Source organism: Chiloscyllium punctatum, chromosome 43, assembly GCF_047496795.1.
Source record: "Chiloscyllium punctatum isolate Juve2018m chromosome 43, sChiPun1.3, whole genome shotgun sequence".
NCBI lineage: Eukaryota > Metazoa > Chordata > Chondrichthyes > Orectolobiformes > Hemiscylliidae > Chiloscyllium > Chiloscyllium punctatum.
This window is the reverse complement of record NC_092781.1, coordinates 51365859-51385826: the sequence shown is the minus strand read 5'-3', so window position 1 is coordinate 51385826 and position 19968 is coordinate 51365859.

Here is a 19968-nt window from a genome sequence, read left to right as displayed (position 1 = left end):
ACCTTCTCGTTAAATCACGCATGCCTTACGGTTTCTCTCGCTTTACCGTTTGTTGAAGTATTTTCTGGATATTGCAGGATTTGTCGGGCACATCGAAATTGCCTCATCTCCTTGATCTAACCCAAATTCTACCTCCTTCCATTACACAGAGCTTCTCAGTCTTTGCGCAGACATGAAGCAGGTTTTAACTGAATCAATGCAGCATCTCAAACACACCCCCTCAGGAAACACTCACAACACATCCATTAACTTCCCAATGAGACAAGTACGTTCCATTCGAACAATACATGGGATGACAACTCACTGATGGTCAGAGCACATCCTTGACTGTATTTTCTGTTGCTTGTTTATCTAACTTTGTAAATAAACAGCGATAAATATGCAGTTACTATCAGCAACCTGTAAAAGTTGGACAGTTCATCATTCCCTTGAATTAATTTCCAGTGTAACTTATTATTTTCTGAATGTCAGCAACTCTAACGCCAACGCCAGTGGTACGTGTGAATTTTGTGGGAAAGGAATTCACTTCAATCAGGGCTTTACATACATAGAGAAATGGAAATTGCTTTCACGAATAATTGGAACTGCAGATGAACGGGACCCAACTTTCGTTTTACGAACCTTTTTATAACATGTGGGCAATACTGGAAAGACGAGCATTGTTTTCCCATCCTGAATAGCCCTGCATTCAGAGGCATGTACAGCCTTTCTGTGGCACAGTTTCAGAGCTTATGATGTTTGTCTTTCTCTGGATTCGCTGATGGCACAGAGTGACAAGGAATGCAATATTTCTTTTCTAACAGAAATGAATGAACGGGAGTTAGTAAAATCAATTCACTGAAGTCGACTCGGAGTTATGGCCAGCAGAGATAAGTTGTAAATTACAGTGTCTGCAAAGGATTGGAGTTGAATTTGCTCCAAAGTCGCCCACAGTACATACTTGAAGACCTGGGTTACTAACACAGTGACATAACCAGAATCCCACCGACCCCCCAGAAAAATAACATCTCTCGGCAGAAGACCAGCAATCTTTTCTTTATTAATCACTTTTTATTAGAATTGTAGGCAGCAGAGAACTAGATCACGAAAATCCAGACAGAATAAAACTCCCGTTCACAGTGTACTCAAAAGCTAGACTCATACTGAGATGGAGATAGAGGATACCGTGATAGAAGCAGTGTGCAATCGTCGTGCATGGGAGAATACAGACACAGACATCCGTTCAGGATAAGGTCGCCCGGTGATTCGTTCTTCGTGTGATGACGCTCCTCCTTAACAAGCTTATTTTGCTCTGATAGTTAAGGCAGAGGTGCTGGTATGTCAGGAAATGGCTTCTCAACAAGTGGCGGGGTGTGTCCAATTGTCTCATTTCTTTAAAAAATATAGTTTGTTTTTTGTTATAGGCAAAGAAGCTACAACCGGCAAAAGAGTTTTCACGCGTCAATAGAATTTTCTTGCCTGACTTTTCTCTCTGGAATCTCTACTGCCTGTCAGAATCTATGAATGAATTTACGTTTTGCAAAGGGCTTTGATTGTGGGATGTTTCAAGCATTAGAGAAGCTCTAATGTAGTTAAGTTGCTATATCGAGTCAGTTGGGTTTTCAAATCATTCATTTGTCCAGATTATGTTTTCGTTTGATCGTCTTTCAACTGTAGTGGGTAAATAATTTGTTCTGCTTAAAGTCGAGTGGATTGACCAACTGCTTCGTTGCAAGAATATCCAGTTGAAATCTGTATTATCCCAGGAAATACAATATACATCGGTCTTATAACTGATAAAAGCTGCGTACTGGAGTACTTTCTTAAAATCTGTGCAGCGGGTACGGCTTAGTCTATAACAGACTGGGGGCTCTTGCCAGAATTTTTTTCTATCGTCTCAATTTGAGTGTAAGGTTATTGGAGTGAAAGTTAGTGAGTGGTTGCTGCGAGTGTATTTTGCTCTGGATGTTGGATGCTGTTTGCTGAAGCATTGATAATGACACTTTTGGTGAGTGAGACGTTTTTGTTGCGATGAAACAAGTGACTTCAGCAGCGTTACAAACGGTGAGCAATGAAAAGCTGCTGAAATTGGCAGACAGGCTGGAGTTCGAGTTACCTCCTTCTGCGACGTATGAAAAACGATTGCAACAATAGCTCGGCATTGAGATTTGCTGGGAATGCCATCAGAATATTCGTACGTGGCTACCTTTCATTTGAAAATGAACCAGTTTTAAGTTAGAGGCCAAATAAAGAGGAAGAGAAAAGGAATTGAAACCGTTTCAATAGCAGTTAAAACACAGCAAAGAGCAAAAAAGAACGATTTGATTCAGCAGAGCAGACATGGAAAGGAGAGGAAGGTCATAGCAGAACAAGAATAAAAGAGAATGAGAAAAGGGAGAGAAAGAGAGAGAATTTGGGGGAAACAGGGTTTCAAATTCAGAAACTGACATTTCAGCAGGGAAGTCGAATTAAAGGATGTAGGTGCAAGAAGAAGGTAAGCTTTGAGAAGGAGTTAATATGTCTGAGCAAAACCATCGTAGTCAAAGGCCTCGTGGGGATTTTTTTAAAATACAACCTGCCACTCTCCTCCATCGCCAGACCATAGCAACACGACGGTTGGAGGAAAAACGCCTCATCTTCCGCCTAGGAACCCTCCAACCACAAGGGATGAACTCAGATTTCTCCAGTTTCCTCATTTCCCGTCCCCCACCTTGTCTCAGTCAAATCCCTCGAACTCAGCACCGCCTTCTTAACCTGCAATCTCCTTCCTGACCTCTCCGCCCCCACCCTACTCTGGCCTCCTTCCACCAATCGCATTTCCAACGACAGTCCCCCAAGTCCCTCTTCCCTACCTTTTATCTTAGCCTGCTGGACACACTTTCCTCATTCCTGAAGAAGGGCTTATGCCCTAAACGTCGATTCTCTCCTTCCTTGGATGCTGCCTGACCTGCTGCGCTTTTCCAGCAGTACATATTCAGCTATGATCTCCAGCATCTGCAGTCGTCACTTTCTCCTCATAGTGCTGATGGCTCAAGGGACCACTGGATATGTGTCTAAAGCTTTAGCAGACCAGAGTGAAGGGTCAGCCATGATCACACTGAAGAGTGGAGCAGGACCGAACAGTGCAACAACCTTCTGCTGTTCCTTTTTTCTGTGTTTCTATTCTGTTAAAATATATAAAATCAGAATGATTGTAACTGACCCAGACATCGGTATTACCTTAACAATACTAGTTCAAAACTGTCCAACTCCTTACCGAGCAGCAATCCAAGACTCGGTTCACCACAAGGTCTGCAGCACATCGAGTACAGCCATGGTGTTTCTGGAAGCTTCTGCACTCGCTGCGTTATTCCTCCCTTTATATTATGATCTCAAATTCTTAAATGGTGTGAGAGAAGCAACATAGTCCAAAGGAAATTTAAAATGCTGACATTGCGTGGTGGTGACGTTTGGGGTGAGGGGTAATGAGACAAACAATGGTGTGGTATCGTGGTGGGGTGATGGGCAATGAACGACCACGATTTCTAAACGTCACTCCTCATCTTGCTCAGTCCACTCCCAGATCCATTCTCGCAGCCTGTTTCATATTGACCTCCAGCTCAGAGACAGACATTTCCAAGGGGGCACTTACCCATCAAAATCAATCACGAACACACCCATAATAGTGTTTCCCAAAGGCACATACTCCTCAGTAAACACAGCAATGATTTTACACAATAACCTGTGTCTTCAGCCCTATCCACACCAAGGGCAGATTAACAAACAGTGAAGCAATTCAAATAAAAAAGAACAAATTAAAACTGAACCAAGTATCGTGGACACTGCTCGGCGCCTGTGTCATGGAAGAAGCCTGATCCTCTTTGTGGTTAACATTGAGGACCCAAAAACCACAGGTTTGAATCACGTTGCCACACTGTCTAACCATGAAACCTCAAACAGGAATATAGGTCCTGGAGCTGCCCTCCCTGTTAACCCTCACTGATTGCGTGTGGATGGGAGAAATAATAATTCACTCCAGCTTTACTGGCGGCACGCATGCTCACAATCCACATTAAGGGAACGAATGTTCCAGGTCCCTTCCCCACTGATGGATGATGTTGGGGAGGAAGTGAGAACTGCAGATGTGGGAGATCAGAGGTGAGAGGGTGGTGCTGGTAAAGCACATGCGGTCATGCTGCATCCGAGGATCAGGAGAATCAGCGTTTCGGGCATAAACACTTCATGAGCAATGGTGAACTTCTTCAATTTAGGCCTCATTAATAGAGGCTTCCCAGTAAGCTTAAAGTCAACTCGGAGAAAGTGAGAACTGCAGATGCTGGAAATAGGAGTCGATCGTGTGGTGAAGGAAAAGTTAAGCCAGTCAGGCAGTATCCGAGCAGCAGGAGAATCGACGTTTCAAGCAGCAGTCCGTCATCAGGAAGCTAATAAATGCAACATCGACTCACCTGTTCCTCCGCTGCTGCCCGACTATTCCTTTCTGGCAGTACACTCGTGACGTGGATTTGATGACGTCGCACGGCCAACAGCAATCACGGGACGGGTCTGGGGGACCGAGCTGGACCTCAATCTGGCTTCGAGCACCACCCTTGGTGGGTGTGAGAGAAGGGATCAGCTAGTGGGAGGTTTTGCTGGAGCCAGAACCTTGTTATAGTGTTTATCGATACATGCTGCCAGATACAGGCTTCGAATACAGGGAAAACTGATCCTTTTTCCGCACAGAGCGGCACGCTAGGGACAAAGTACCCAGGAACGAAGTCTTCTTTACAGAAGGTGAACAATGAAGAATTCCCTGGAACTTTCAAGCCCTGAAGTTTTCTCAATATACAGTTGAAAAAATGGAATGAAGTTTAAAACAAAAGTCAAAACATTACAGACCTTCCTAAAGTCATGGGTCGGGAGACTTTCTGAGTTGGGCTTTCACCAAGAGGGCTCTCTGTTTCCTGCCGTGGCAATGCTTTCCCGCACGGGGCGAAGATGTGCCTGTTTTCCACCAGCTGCCCTCACCGCTCTCGGCTCCTGCTGACCTACTTCATGCACACCAGGCCGCACCGTTGATAGCTGTGGCTGATGTACATCACGTACACCAGGCCTCATGGCGGACTGCTACTGCTGAACACATCAGGACGACCAGGCGTCATAGCTGACTGCTGGTGACTGACATCGAGTACACGAAGTATGAATGCTGACTACTGCTGCTGTTCTGCATAAGACAAAGGAGGCTTCGCCGCTGACTGCTGCTGCTGACCCTACATCGTGCACACCAGGCCTCACTACTGACCGCTGCTGCTGAACTACATCAGCCGAAGCAGGTCTCACCCGTGACTTCTGCTGACCTACATCGGGGACAGCAGTCCTCACCACATGTGCTCTCCCGAAAACTCTTCCAATCTCTTTCTGTGTCTTCCAACTCTCTCTGTCTCCCCTTCCCACTCCCTATATCTCTCCACCTACTCTATCTCTACTACCCTCCCACATCTCTGTGCCCCCTCTTTTTCTCTCTCTTCCCCGTCTCTCTCTCCAATCTATCCACACACTGTTTCTACTCCCTTCTCACTCTCTGTCTTCATCTTTTTTTTAGATTAGATTACTTACAGTGTGGAAACAGGCACTTCGGCCCAACAAGTCCACACCGATCCACCCCCACACAGACCCATTTCCCTACACCTAACACTAGGGGCAATTTAGCAAGGCCCATTCACCTCACCTGCACATCTTTGGACTGTGGGAGGAAACCGGAGCACCCGGAGGAAACCCACGCAGACACTGGGAGAATGTGCAAACTCCACACAGTCAGTCGCCTGAGGCGGGAATTGAACCCAGGTTTCTGGCGCTGTGAGGGACCAGTGCTAACCACTGTGCCACTGTGCCACCCACTGTGCCACCCACACCTCTGCCCACTCTACGTCTCTCTCGCTCTCTATGTGTCTCTCTTTATCTACCCCCTCTCACTCTCTCTCTACCTACCACTCTCTTTCCACCCCGTCACATTCTCTATTGTCTATACCACGTCCCATAGACTCTCGCCTCACTTTTTTATCTCTCTCACACTCACACTCTTTCTCTTCCCTCCCACTCTGTCTCTCTACTCCCCTCCCACTCCTTCTCTCCCCACCAACTCTCTCTCACCACACCCACTCTATCTCTGTACTCCCCTCCAGCTGTCCCTCCATATGTTTCTCCTCCCCTCCCTTTCTCTCTATTTCTCTCTAAACCTGAATGTCACTCTCTAACTCTCGCACACACACCCACACACACTCTTTCTCTGTCTCTATATCTCTTTCTACTCCATCTCACTCACTTCCTCTCTCTCAGTCTCTTGCTTTACAAAACCCTCCCATTCTCAGTCTGTCTCTGTGTCAGTCAAAGTTTCTATACCCTACTCCTCCTCTCTCAAAACCGTCACACAATCTCCCTCCACCCGTTACCCACACACTCTCTCTCCTTCCTCCATTTTTCTATCTCTTACCCCATCCCACTCTCCCTCTCTCTCCCTCCACCTCTCACCCTACCCCACTCCCCTCTCTCCACTTCCACGATCACTTTCTAACCCCCTTCCACTCAATCTTTAAGACCATGCCACACTGTCTTACTCTTACCTCCTACTCTCTCTCTTGCCCCGACACCTCATCTCTCTCCATCCATGCCCCATCCTCTTTCTCTTTGTCTCTCTCTTTCATGTTACCTCCCTCCCGTTCTCTCTTGCTCTCTCTCTCTCGCTGTCTCTCTCTCTACTTGCTCCAACTCAGTACCTCTCTACCACTCTCCCACTTTCCCTCTCTTTCTACACATTCCCTCACTCTCGCTACCCTCTACACCCTCTCTAAACACTCGCACTCTCTCTTGCTACGCTCCTCCAAACTCTCTCTCTCTACATACTCCCACTGTCTCTACATGCCCTACGCTCTCTCTATACCGCTTCTCACTCCCTCTCTAATTCACTCCCACTTTCACTCCCTCTACTCACCTCCCACACTCTCTCTTTCTCTCCACACGCAAACCACTCCCTCTAGATCTTTGCATCTCTCTCTGCTTCCTCTCACTCTCGATCTATCTGGACCTCACTACACACCCCTTCCACTCTCATCTGCAGTCTGTCTGTCTGTCTCTCTCTCTCTCTCTCTCTGTCTCTTGGTCAATCACTCTCTCTCTCTACCGGCTCCCCCCCAACCATATCTCACTCTCCCTCCCTATCTACCACAGCCCCACTCTCTCTCACTCAAAACCCTCCCACTTTCTCTATCTCCTCCATCCACAAACACACTCTCATCTCCCTTTCTCTCTCCCTCACTGCCATCCACTTTCTCCCTCGTCACCACTCCCCCCTCTCTCTCCATCACTCCCACTGTCACACTGCCCCGTGACACTGTCTTTGTCCCTCTATTTGTATGCTCCTCCCATTCACTCTCTCCACAGGCTTCCCACACTCTCTGCCCCCTCCCACCCTCCCTGTCTCTCCACCCCACTGCCACACTCTCTTTCTCTAAAACCCTCTCTGTATCTCCCTCCTCTCTTTCTCACTCTCTCCAACCGCGTCCATTCTCTCTCTGTCTGTTTCTCTACCCCTCTCCTCTCTCTTTACCCTCTCTCCCTACCCTGCTCCCATTCTCTCTTTCTCTCTATATAACTCTCCTCTCTCCCACTCTACCCCCACACTTTCTCTCACGCTCTGTCTTCTCGCTCCCACTCTGTCTCTACTTACCTTCCACAATCTCTCTCTCTCTCAAGCCCCCTACTACACTTTACGAAGCCAGTGTACATATCGCTTTCGCTCCCTTTGCCCCTCCTACACACTCTCTCTACCTCATCTGAATCTCTTTCTCTCTTCCCCACTCTCTCTCCTCTCTCGCGCTCTGCCACGTTCCACTCGCTCTCTCCCCGACTCTCTCTCCCTTCCTTTCTCTCCACTCTCTCCCCCTCTCTGCAGCCTCCAAATCTTTTTATATCCCGTTCAAACTCGATATCTTTACACTTCCACCTCTATGTCTCTACCTTCACCACATTCTCTCTTTCTCTCTCCAACCTCCAATACTGCCTCTCCCCATGCTAACCCACTCGCCCTCTCTCTCCACTCTTTCTTTCTACTCCAACGTTCTCTCTCTCTCTTACCCCTCTCTCCCCATGCACATTCTCTCTCTCTCATCCCTCACTTTCCTTCTGACTGAATATCTCTTCATTCCCTCCCTCACTCTCTGTCTGACACACTCTCTCTTGCTCCTCTTTACCTCCCCTCTGACCCATTGACGGGTTTGAGTTGAGAGGCTGTGCAGTGGATGAGAGGCTAGAGAGATAGGGCCGGTTTGGAAGGGTGACAAAACGGGGAAGAGATCGAAAGACGGGAAAGAGAGAGAGACAGCAGGAGAGTGAGAGAGAAAGGTAGGGTGAGAAAGAAGAGTGGAGGCATGTGTAGCGACAGGCGGTGAGAGACAGAGAGAGTTTGGGACGAAAGCGAGTGAAACGGCGACGGGGACAGAAACAGAGGTTATGTAGAGGGAAAGAGACGGTGTGAAATAGGAAGCAAGACCGTGCGAGAGAGTGCAAGAGACGGGGTGATGTAGAGGAGAGCGTGTGTTGGAGAGAGAGAGATGGAGATGGAGAGAGACGATGCAGTTGAGTGGGGATGGTGTGAGTTGGGTAGAGATATGAATTCAGCCAAAGGCCAGGTCGGATGCGAGTCCCAGTGGCGAAAGCAAGGACAGAGTCGTTAAAACCGAGCCCGTGACCTTAGGCAACGGTTCCCTCCCCTTCCCTGAGGACCAGGAGTTGGGGTTGAGTCTGTCTATCTGCAGCAAACCTTCTTCAAAATATAGAGAAGCAACAACATCGTTCATTTGCTGTTTGGCACTTTTTAATGAACATGTGTATTGTTTACAAACTGAAGTGTTCGATACAGTCAGTGTCCTGACAGAAACATTGGAATGTCTCCTTTCAAGCCCCTGTGGGATAAGCTTCGACAAACCAGCAATACCCTCATATCGACAACAAGCTTCATTGCTGAAACACTGAACTGAATTGCAATATGAAAACCCTTGATGGATTGATTAGTGAGTGAAATTGATTGATTGGTGAACTTGGATAAAGGGATATTTAAGTACATTCTTCAGTTGCTGTTTGAACTTAGTCTGGGTCACAACATAAATCGCGGTATTTGTGCAGCAACTGAGGAGCTGCAGCATGAAGCCCAGTTCCTGCACAAAGTAATCTAAATACACAAGGTCATCAAATATATACCACATCCGTCTCCATATAGAAAATACCATTAACGTTGACCATAACAAGATGAAATTGGCCGAAATCACAAACAACAAAATGATGGATTTTTTTCGAGTTTTCATTTCTGTGTCAGACTGAGCATTCCCCTTCATGTGAACCCGGAGTCTCGTGCGGGCTCTGCTGGTCACTAAAATGTGTCTGACTGTGAAAATATTGAGCATCAGAATCAGGAGAAAAGGTATAGTGGGCGTCAGAATGTGATGGAGGAACTCGATTGTGACCCAGACACGGGAGAATTGAACAATGTTTGTTACCACACAAAACCAGGGGTCGTTTCCCAGTTGATACCGAGCTTCAAACATAAAATACCAGAAAATGTTCTTTAAACAGCTCAGCACAGTCCCTGTTCCCAGAACCACAACCGCCGTTTTCTCATTGCAATATTTACTTTTCAACTTCTGGCAACAAATGGCCACAAACCGATCAAAGGTGAAAGTGACCGTGAACCAGACAGAGGAGTCAATGGCTGCATAAAGCAGGACGGCGTGGATATTACACACGGGGAAGTCGAACAGGAAATAAAACTTCTCCCGGTAAACAATGGGAATGTGTCTCAGTATCAAGTCGAGGATAATGACCAGTAGATCCGCCACTGCCATGGCCCCCAGGTAACGTCGGACACATGGAGACAATCCACAATCTTTATGTAGCAGGACATAGATCGTCAAGACGTTAACTGAGAGGAAGGAAAACGAACACGTTACACATCAGCCTGGAGTCAAAGTTACCAGTTTGATTTAGGAACCAGTGAGATTTTCATACATGTCATTGTATTCAGAGATTTATTGATAGAATTGGAGCTGAAGTAACAAATGGGAAGGTCTGATTTACTGAAAATACAATGGTCATAAAAGAAAAAACACCTCCCGTTCCCCAAATGCACAGGCACACATCCATAAGAACAGATAGTTCAGAGAACATTCACATTCGCTCGAGCACTCGAGAGAAAACACAGATACCTTCCTTCCGTCTCCGAATATGGAGCCTGAAAACATTGCTGTCCTGAAGGAGTATCTCCCAGTGCGTTGAAGACAAAAGGAGTTTGGAAATTTCTGTCTTGTAGTCTAAATTCTGATCGATCCTGTTTGGCGAATAAATGTAAATGCAGGGAAAACGTATTCACTCATTTACGTGCCTGAGATGACCTTGGAACAGTGTCTCCTTCTCCCTGGAACGGGATTATATCACTCGTAATCTTATGTTATATCCAAATGACTACGTCTGGCATTCACAGATAATGTCAGGGATAGAATGTCCAGAGAATGTTGCAGACAAAATGTTCCAGGGAATATCGTGTATAGAATGTTCAGAGAATGTCGGTTATGGAATGATCCGGGCAATTTTGGGTACAGAATGTGATGGAGTCACAAAAATAATTACATCACAGAGGTCCTTCTCCCCATCACGTTTAGTGAGGCCTACTCAGCCTCATGGTGGGAATTTGTCCCCATACTCAACTCAAGCGTCACTTCTTCCACCAAATGAAACAGATAATGATAATCGCTCAAAAAAAATGATGTAAGTTTATCTTTCATGAAAACACAGGTGTCATATCTTATTCAGCTACTTCTCCTCAACACCTTTTCAGTTCTGACTAACACTCCCCACCATAAAGTGTTCTGGATATTCAAATCTCAATATCGGTCACCCTGTAGTCGTCGCTCGCTAATGTCATTAAACAAATCAATTTCCCTCAATGTATGTATTGATTTCCTCAATCCGCTTTGAGAATAAAACGCACATTCAGACAAAGTGCCTTTCATTCAGTATTTTAGCCCATTAGGATTTGCTCCATTGTCGACTTTATCCCTCATATTGACTCGGTCAGGAAACAGTCATACACAGTCATACACACACAATCAGATCTGTTGGGTAAGGTTAAGTGAAGCCCCATCACCACTCCAGCGAATATCCTGTACCACGGACAGGACAGTCCCATCACTGGTGGAGGCACCGTAGGATACATTCAGGGAAGGAATTACCCTGGAATTCCCCAACATTGATTCCAGAACTCGGGAAACCTCATCACAGATGGTCGGCGAAATACCCTGATCCTGCACACCTTCAGGGAAATATCAAGTTCCGTCGATGTTGAAATCAAATCAGAGGAAACACTGATGGTGGTCAAGACACAGACGCACTCTCAGTGTGGGGCTTCATTGTATATAACCGAGGGTGTCTCCAAAGGCCCGGCACGACCTGATCAGTTACAGTCCTTAAATTATTAGCAACCAGATTCTTGGAAGTGATGGGGGAACCAACAAGAGGGATACATTCTCACCAAACTTTAACAGACAGAACCTCCCGAACAGGGTCTGTCAGAGAAGCCAGCATTCAGTCCTGGCAGACGGGATGTCTCAGCCTCATATTGAATATACTACCCAATTTGTTTTTTGGCACGACTCCTGCAAAGTAGGCCATACTTCTAAAAGACCGAGTAAATAGAAACTGGACATACTTGTGGCATTGCCATCAGCAGTTGCAACATCAATCTCTTTCCCGACATTTTAAAGTCAAAAGTGGACTGTCGCTGATGGTTCCAATGATTCAGCAAGATTCAAAACGATACCTTTCCTGAATTAATCTTTTCAGCACACCAAGTGTTTTAGACAGCAGCAAAATGAAGCCAATCAGCTATTCCAAGTTCACTCGGGAACTGAAGCAGATCTTTTAATCTCTCGTGACTTTTAGACCAGAAATGAAAGGAAAATTTCAGGCTTTCGAAGCTGCTACACAGGAATATGGGGCGACTGCTTACTGAGCCTGGACCAGGGATAAATTTTGATAAAATTATCATGATCAGTTTAAGCAAATTCACGTTTGCAGTGGCACAGTGACAAGTGCAGGGACCTCAATTATTCGCAATCAATATCAACGGTTCAGGCAACTGGAACAAATGCCTTCTGACTGGGATAGGCAGGAAATTACGTTATTTAGTGGAAGTCGAGAATCATGAATTGGATAAGCAACAGGCAGCAATTTGGCAGCTGGAATATAACGTGGGCAACCGTGAAGCTGTGGTTTTTATTTTGTTTTAGGAAAAATACACGTCTGTATATTACATGAATGGAGAGAGATTACAGGACATAGTGATACATTGTTCACTCAGACCTGTTCAGACATCTTTTTTATTGTACCATCTCCCCCGATGTTCCCAGTGGAACCATTGTCCTCAGTGCACATTACGATGGGGACTGGTGTGGGGGATATTTTGAAAAGTATATCAAGGGGATGACATTTATCCAACAGTCCATCCTAATTGCTACGTGGAGAGCTGAAGATGATGGAAATGACTGACTGCTTCTGAATAAAGAGGCTGTGGCTGCTGCCAGGATAGTCGGTATTCACCAACATGATATACAGTGCATTTTAAACCGGAAATATTAATGGACTTAGATACAGAGGATCCAATCACAAGAATGAGAACAAGATATTCTTAAATGGTTTGGTATATAACATTTTCAAACCACCAAAGAGAGCTATTAATGCAGTGGATTGCAATTGGTCTGAGGCCCCTCAAAGTGGAAAATGCCAATGTAGAAAAATGTCTGTGTTCAGTCTGAAAATTGGAAATGATATGTCTTTGGTCATTATTCTTGACACGGAGTATACACGTTAAAGGGTATTTCCACTGCAGTTGCTGAAGAGCAACTCTGAGTGAACAGATTTGCAGATAAGTGAGACGAATTTTATTCTACTTTCTTTAAATTGTAATGTTTGTAAGACAGTCTTTCAAATTTGAGAAACGATTGAAAAGTCCAGAAACGCACCCGATGTTGGCAGGAATATTTCAGGAACAACATCGCTACGTATCAGATCAATCTGCCCTGTGCTTCCAAAGACACTATTTAAAAACACAAACAGTCGTGTAATGTGTTACAGTAGCTGAGGTATTTTCAAAGCATCTGCATTCTTTTGGTATTGTGGCGACCAGAACTGTATACAGTACTCTAAATGCAGCCGAACTAATATCGTGTAGAATTTTAACATGACCTGCCAGCTCTTATACACAATACCACGTCCGATGAAGGCAAACCATATGCCCTATTGACATCAATCCACCTGTGCTTCACATTCAGGGTGCAATGGACCTGAATTCCCAGATTTAAGGGCAGCACATTGGCACAGTGGTTAGCACTGCTGCCTCACAACGCCAGAAACCCGGGTTCAATTCCCACCTCAGGCGACTGACTGTGTGGAGTTTGCACGTCCTCCCCGTGTCTACGTGGGTTTTCTCCGGGTGCTCCGGTTTCCTCCCACAGTCCAAAGATGTGCAGGTCAGGTGAATTGGCCATGATAAATTGCCCGTAGTGTTAGGTAAGGGGTAAATGTAGAGGTGTGGGTGGGTTGCGCTTCGGCGAGGCGGGGTGGACTTGTTGGTCCGAAGGCCCTGTTTCCACACTGTAAGTAATCTAATCTCCCTGCTCATCAAGGCTGTTCAGTTTATTATATAATTCGCTCTATAATTATGCTTCCACAATGCAACACCTCAGATTTGCCTTGATTGAACTCCATCTGTCATTTTTCCTCCCAACTCTCTAGTGTATCGATATTATACAGTTTTCTTTGACCGTCCCCGTGCTTTCTGCTACTCCATCAATTTTCGTGTCAACTGCAAACGTGCTGATCATTCCAACATTGTCTTCTTCCAGATAATGTATATATATCACAAGCTACAGTGGCCCCAGCACTGATCCCTGTGGCTCACCACTGCTCATCTCTCTCCTTTTCGAGAGACTATCTTCAACTACTACTCTCTGTCTGTGTTTGCTCAACCAGTTCTTTATCCACTGAGCAAGAGCACTCTGCATACCATGTGACTTCACTTTCTCTGTTAGTTTTCCGTGGGGAACATAACCAAACACGTTACTAACGTCCACATATAAAACATCTACAGCTCTTCCTTGATCTACCAACTCAGTAAAAGAACTCTATGAAGTTGATAAGGCAGGAAATACCCCTCAAAAAATGTTTCTCTCACTGATTAGTATTCTTTTCCAAATACAAATAGATTTTATCCCTGGGTACCTTCTCTAGCAAGTTTCGCACGCCTGGCCACAGGGTCTAACTGGTCTGTAGTTACCAAGGATATACCTACTATCCTTCTTGTACAGGGAGACAACGTGAGCAAACCTCTTGTCCACCGGGACCTCAACTGTGTTTAAGGACATTGCTAATATATCTGTTAGTGTCCCAACTATTTCCTCTGTCGCCTCCCTCAGCAACCTGGGATAGATCCTATTCATTCCTGGTGATTTATCCATCTTAGTAACCTCCAGCCTATCCAACACATCTTCCCAACTTATGCCAATGTTATCCAGACCAATCAATCTTCCATCTCCAATTTCAAAATTTATCATCCCCCCCCCCCCCTCAGTGACACTGAGGCAAAGTACTCCTTGAGAATCTACCCATTTCACAGTTTCGACACACAGTCTTCCTTAACTATCCGTTAGTGCACCAATGCTTTATCTAGTTAGGCACTTGCGTCTTATATAAGGATAAAAGGATTTGAGATTCTCCTCAATTCTGCTTGTTACCGCTACTTCGTGACTTCTTTCAGCCCTCTTGATACCTCATTTAAGACTTGCCCTACTCTTCCAATATTTCTCCGGGGCACGTTCTGTTCTTTGCTGCCTTGACCTTATATGTGTTCACTTTTCCACTTGGCTAGTCATAGAGTCATAGAGACGTACAGCATGGAAACAGGCACTTCGGTCCAACACGTCCAGGCCGACCAGATATCCCATCCTAATCTGGTCCCACCTGCCAGCAACGGGCACGTATCCTCCAAACACTTCCTATTCATGTCCCCATCCAAATGCCTCTCAAATGTTGCAATTATAACAGCCTCCACCACAGCCTCTGGCAGCTCATTCCATACACGTACCTCCCTCTGCCTGAAAAAGTTGCCCCTTAGGTCTCTTTTATATCTTTCCACTCTCATTCTAAACCTATGCCCTCTAGTTCTGGACTCCCGACCACGGGGAAAAGACGTTGCCTATTTATCCTATCCATGCCCCTCATAATTGTGTCAGCCTCTATAATGTCCTCCTCAGCCTCCGATGCTCCAGTGCAAACAGCCCCAGACTGTTCAGTGTCTCCCTGTAGCTCAGATCCTCCAACCCTGGCAACATCCTTGCAAATCTTTTCGGAACCCTGTCAAGTTTCACGAAATTTTTCCGATAGGAAGGAGACCAGAATTGCACACAATATTCCAACAGTAATCTAACCAATGTCCCATTTCTCCTGTCATTCGCGGTTCACGAATCTTGCACTTCCATTCCTTTGCTTTCAACTGGACAAGCCAATTTTGCACAATATTTAACCTAAATCCTACATATCAAATGTGGACTTCCCTTCAAATAGTTGTGTCCAATCCACATTTCCCAGCTCTAGTCTAATTTTGATATAAGTAGCCTGGGCCCAGTTTAGTCATCTTCCCTAAGTACTACGCTCATTTTTGTCTATGAGTATTCTAAAACTTACAGAATAATTGTCACAGTTCCCAAAGCAATCCTCCACCACAACTTGTACTACCTGGCCTTGTTCATTCGCCAACACCAGGTCCAATATGGCTTCTTCCCTCGCCGGAGTATTAACATACAGTTCTAGAAAACATTCTCGGACTTTTCTTCCAAATTCTATCCAATACAGACCGAGGACACTAAGTGTATCCCAGTCAATATTGGAATTTGTAAAATTTCCCGTCACAACCACTCCGTTGCCTCGACATCTTTTCATAACCTTTTTACCTATTTGTTCTTCTAACTCACGCTCACTGTCAGGAGGCATGCAATACAGCCGTAACAATGTAACTGCACCCTTTTGATTTCTGAGATCCTCACATAATGCCTCACTACTCATGCCCTCCATAGTGTCCTGCGTTAGCACAGCCGTGATATCATCCCTGACCATCAATGCAATGACCTCCCCCACTTACTTCCCTATCTCTACTGTCTGAAGCGTCTATATCCTGGAACATTTAATTGCCATTCATGTCCTCTCTTCAACCAAGTCCCTGTGATTGGAATAACGTCATACTCCCAGGCACGAATCCAAGCCCGAAGTTCATCTGCCATACCCACCATGCACCTTGCATTAAAGTATATGCACTTCAGGACTCCATTTCTTTTGCGTTCACCTGCTCTCTGCCTACTCTTCCCCCATTAATGCTGTCTTCATGATTCTTACCATTTCCAGTTTCTCCCTCGCTGCCGACTTGTCTTTTCGTCTCGTTCAAGGACCCCTGCCACATGATTTTAAAACCTCCCCAAATGCAGAAGCACAACCTCCTCCAAGGGCATTCATTCCAGTCTGATTCAGATGTAGACTGTTCAATATACATCAGTGCCACCTTCTGCAGATCTAGTCCCAATGACCAACAAGTCTGAACCCCTTCTTCTTACACCCATCCCTCAAGCCACGTGTTCATCTTGTCTACTTAATTCATACCTACGCTGGTTAATACGTGGCACTGGTAATAATCCCGGGATCACTACCATTGCGGTCCTCAATGTAATTTCTTTCCTTACTGCCTGAATTCTGCTTTCAGGACCTCATCTCCTTATTTACGTATATTGTTGGTTCCCGTATGCGCCAAGACAACTCGCTGTTCAACCTCCGCTTTTAGAATGCTCTGCAACCGACCAGTGACATCCCTGACCAGAGCACTTGGGAGGCAACACACCATCCGGGACTCCCGTTTTCGTCGAAAGAAACGCCTTTTTACTCCCCATAAAATAGAATCCTTGATGACGATGGCCCTACCAAAGTTTTTCCTGCCCTTCTGAACAGCAGTGCCAACTCTGGTGCTATGATCTTGGCAACTGCTAAGGTTCCCTGGTAAGCCATCTCACCCAACAGTATTCAAAAACGGTAAACCTGTTTTGGAGGGAGAAGACCGCAGAGGATACCAGCACTACTTTCAGACTGGGATTTTTTCTGCCTTTCGGTCACCCATTCACTGTTTCACTCAGCAATTCCAAACTGCAGTGCGGCACTGTGCATTTCGGGAAAAAAAGTAGTTGTATTTTGCATTATTAGAGGTTGAATGTTCAGTTGGAGATGGCAGGAGAATAGGGTTCAGATAGCTTTCAGCAGAAATCAACGGTCCTGCAGACTGGATGGGCCGAATGGCCAGAGGCTGCTCCAATTTCTTAGGCTTCTGCGAAATTATTTTATCTGGATTTGCCTTCCGGTCAGTTCAGTGGAGGCTGAATTGAATAAGTATGTAGTGGTCGAGGTTTAATCCAAATGCAAACAAGTGTGAGAGGATGAATGGTCTATATCATTTCTAATTTTTGGGGCCCTGTACCTCAAAAGTGTCGTGACTGTTATGAGGGGAAAAAATAGAGAATAAGCAGTCTTCACATTTCAGGAAAAGAAATGGCTGTGGTTTTCTGCTGTTCCCATCTCCAAACACCAGTGAGTCTGCGTTACTGAAAACGTTCAAGCTTGAGTTCAACAGAACAACATAATCAATGCTGTTGGGAAACAGGAAAAGGATGTTCGGCTGCAGTCACATCATAATCAGAGAATTCTGAATGGTACAGCAGACTCGCTGGTCCAAAATATCAGCTTATGCTCTGATCCCATGTGTTGTTCTCCAACCCCTAACTACGAAGCAGGTACAGAGTAAGACAGAGATCCCATTAGGCCATACAGTATCGTTATGGTGAGATGGGAGGAGACCATTGTGCCCTCTGAGGTGTTATGCTGGGAGTACAATGATGCATTTTACATTTTATGTAATTGCACAGCACAGGGTGAATCTATCCAACGTTCTAGGCTGCTGCACAGCAACAGGGGAGCACCGGGTAGATAATAAGAAATAGACAGCAAGTAGAAACGTTTATTTTCAGGTTGGAAAGCTATAAATTGTTTGAGTGCCTCAGGCACCCTGATGAGATCATCAACTATTCACTACTTACATAAATGAATTGGATCAGGGGACTGTTTGGATTGGAGCTCAATTAACTAATTCTGCATGATAGTCATTTAATTAGAGATGGAGGGTTTGCATTAGGACATAGTCCGGGGAGATTAGTGCACAGACGTTCAGCAAAAATGGAATAATGTGGGTTATGGGATTTTTAAGCTATGATGGAAGCATAAAACTACAGTGAACGCCATAATTTGAGAGATATTACAGAATTGAGTGGCGCAGTGGAATTCATGTGTTTCTGGCACACGAATCATACACAGTTAATTTGCAAGTGCTGCTTGTGATTTTCCAGGCATTTGGAATGATATTATTTCATGTAAATGTTATAGGTATAATCATCGTAATGTTTCACTGCATTTGTACATGGCACTGTTCAGATCACATCTGATGTCTTATGTGTAGTTATGATTCGCACAACTTTAAAAAAAATCAATTGCATCAGAAACGTTTCACATATGTTCACTTCATTTCTTTAGGGAATTAATGTCTTATGGGTGTCACAGAGTCATGCAGTATGGAAACACCCACTTCAATCCATCTCGTCCGTGATAAACAGATGTCTCAATCGGATCTAATCCCATTTACCAGCATGTGGCCCATATCCCTCTAAACCGTTCCTATTCATTTTCCTATCCAGACGGCTTTTAACTACTGTATTTGTACCAGTCTCCACGACTTCCTTTGGCAGCTCATTCCATGAACGCATCACACATGGCTGACAAGAAGTTACTCATCAGCACCCATTTAAACCTTTCAAATCTGCCCACTAGTTTTGAACTTCACCACTCTAGAAAAATGGCTGTTAACTGAATCCATGTACGCCATGATTTTAAAACCTCCACAAGTTCATTACACTTCAAGGCTGAGAATGAGATATGTTCATATTGAAACATAGAACATATTAAATGGAGTATATCAGATGTGCAGCTGATGGGTGTTTCCGCTTTTATAGGAAACTAAATCGAAGGATTCAATTTGAAGGAAACAATGTACAGTAGTCATTTTGACACTGAGATTATGAAGACATGCATTGTACAAAAATGGCAGGGACATATCTTCAAATCATAAATCGACCCGACATGGAGTAAGGAACAGGGATGGTGTCATACCATTCAGAGAATATTCAAACAGACCTCACATGACACAGTTCTGTGCTCGGATAATATTACAGTATGTTTCATCTCAGAGATGGAGAACATGTAACATACCTGAGGAGCAACTGCCTATTGCTCCCTCTCTTTCATTTTTCCTGCTCGCAGCAGCATACACGAGATGAAAGCCCGTCAGTCAGCCTTATCACTCGTGCAGGATTTCTGTTAAACATTCATTGGAAAGTCTCCACTGCCTTCAGCAACAGGAATTCAGTCAAATACCAGGAGGAAACCCCATTGTCAGTAGCTTGTCTGGGCAGAATAACTTCAGAGGCAAAATATCATTCAGCACAAGCTGATTTTCTTTTTGTCATGAGTTTAACAATTATTTGGACAAAGCATTGTCTTCTTGTGTTTGTGTTGAGCCGTATGTGTGTGTTTCTGTGTGTGTAAATCTGTATCTGCATGTGATCCTGTGCACGAGTCTCAGCATTTATAGAAAGATAAATATTGATGTGCATATTTTCAATGAACAATATATTTATCATCTATCTTTCCATCATAGCTTCACTAACTTGAATTTAGTGATAGATTAGTTATTTTAGCAAATTTTGGTCATCTGCCTCACTTGTCCCGACCACTGAACGTAAACAAGTCTGTGATCTATAAGACTGACGATAT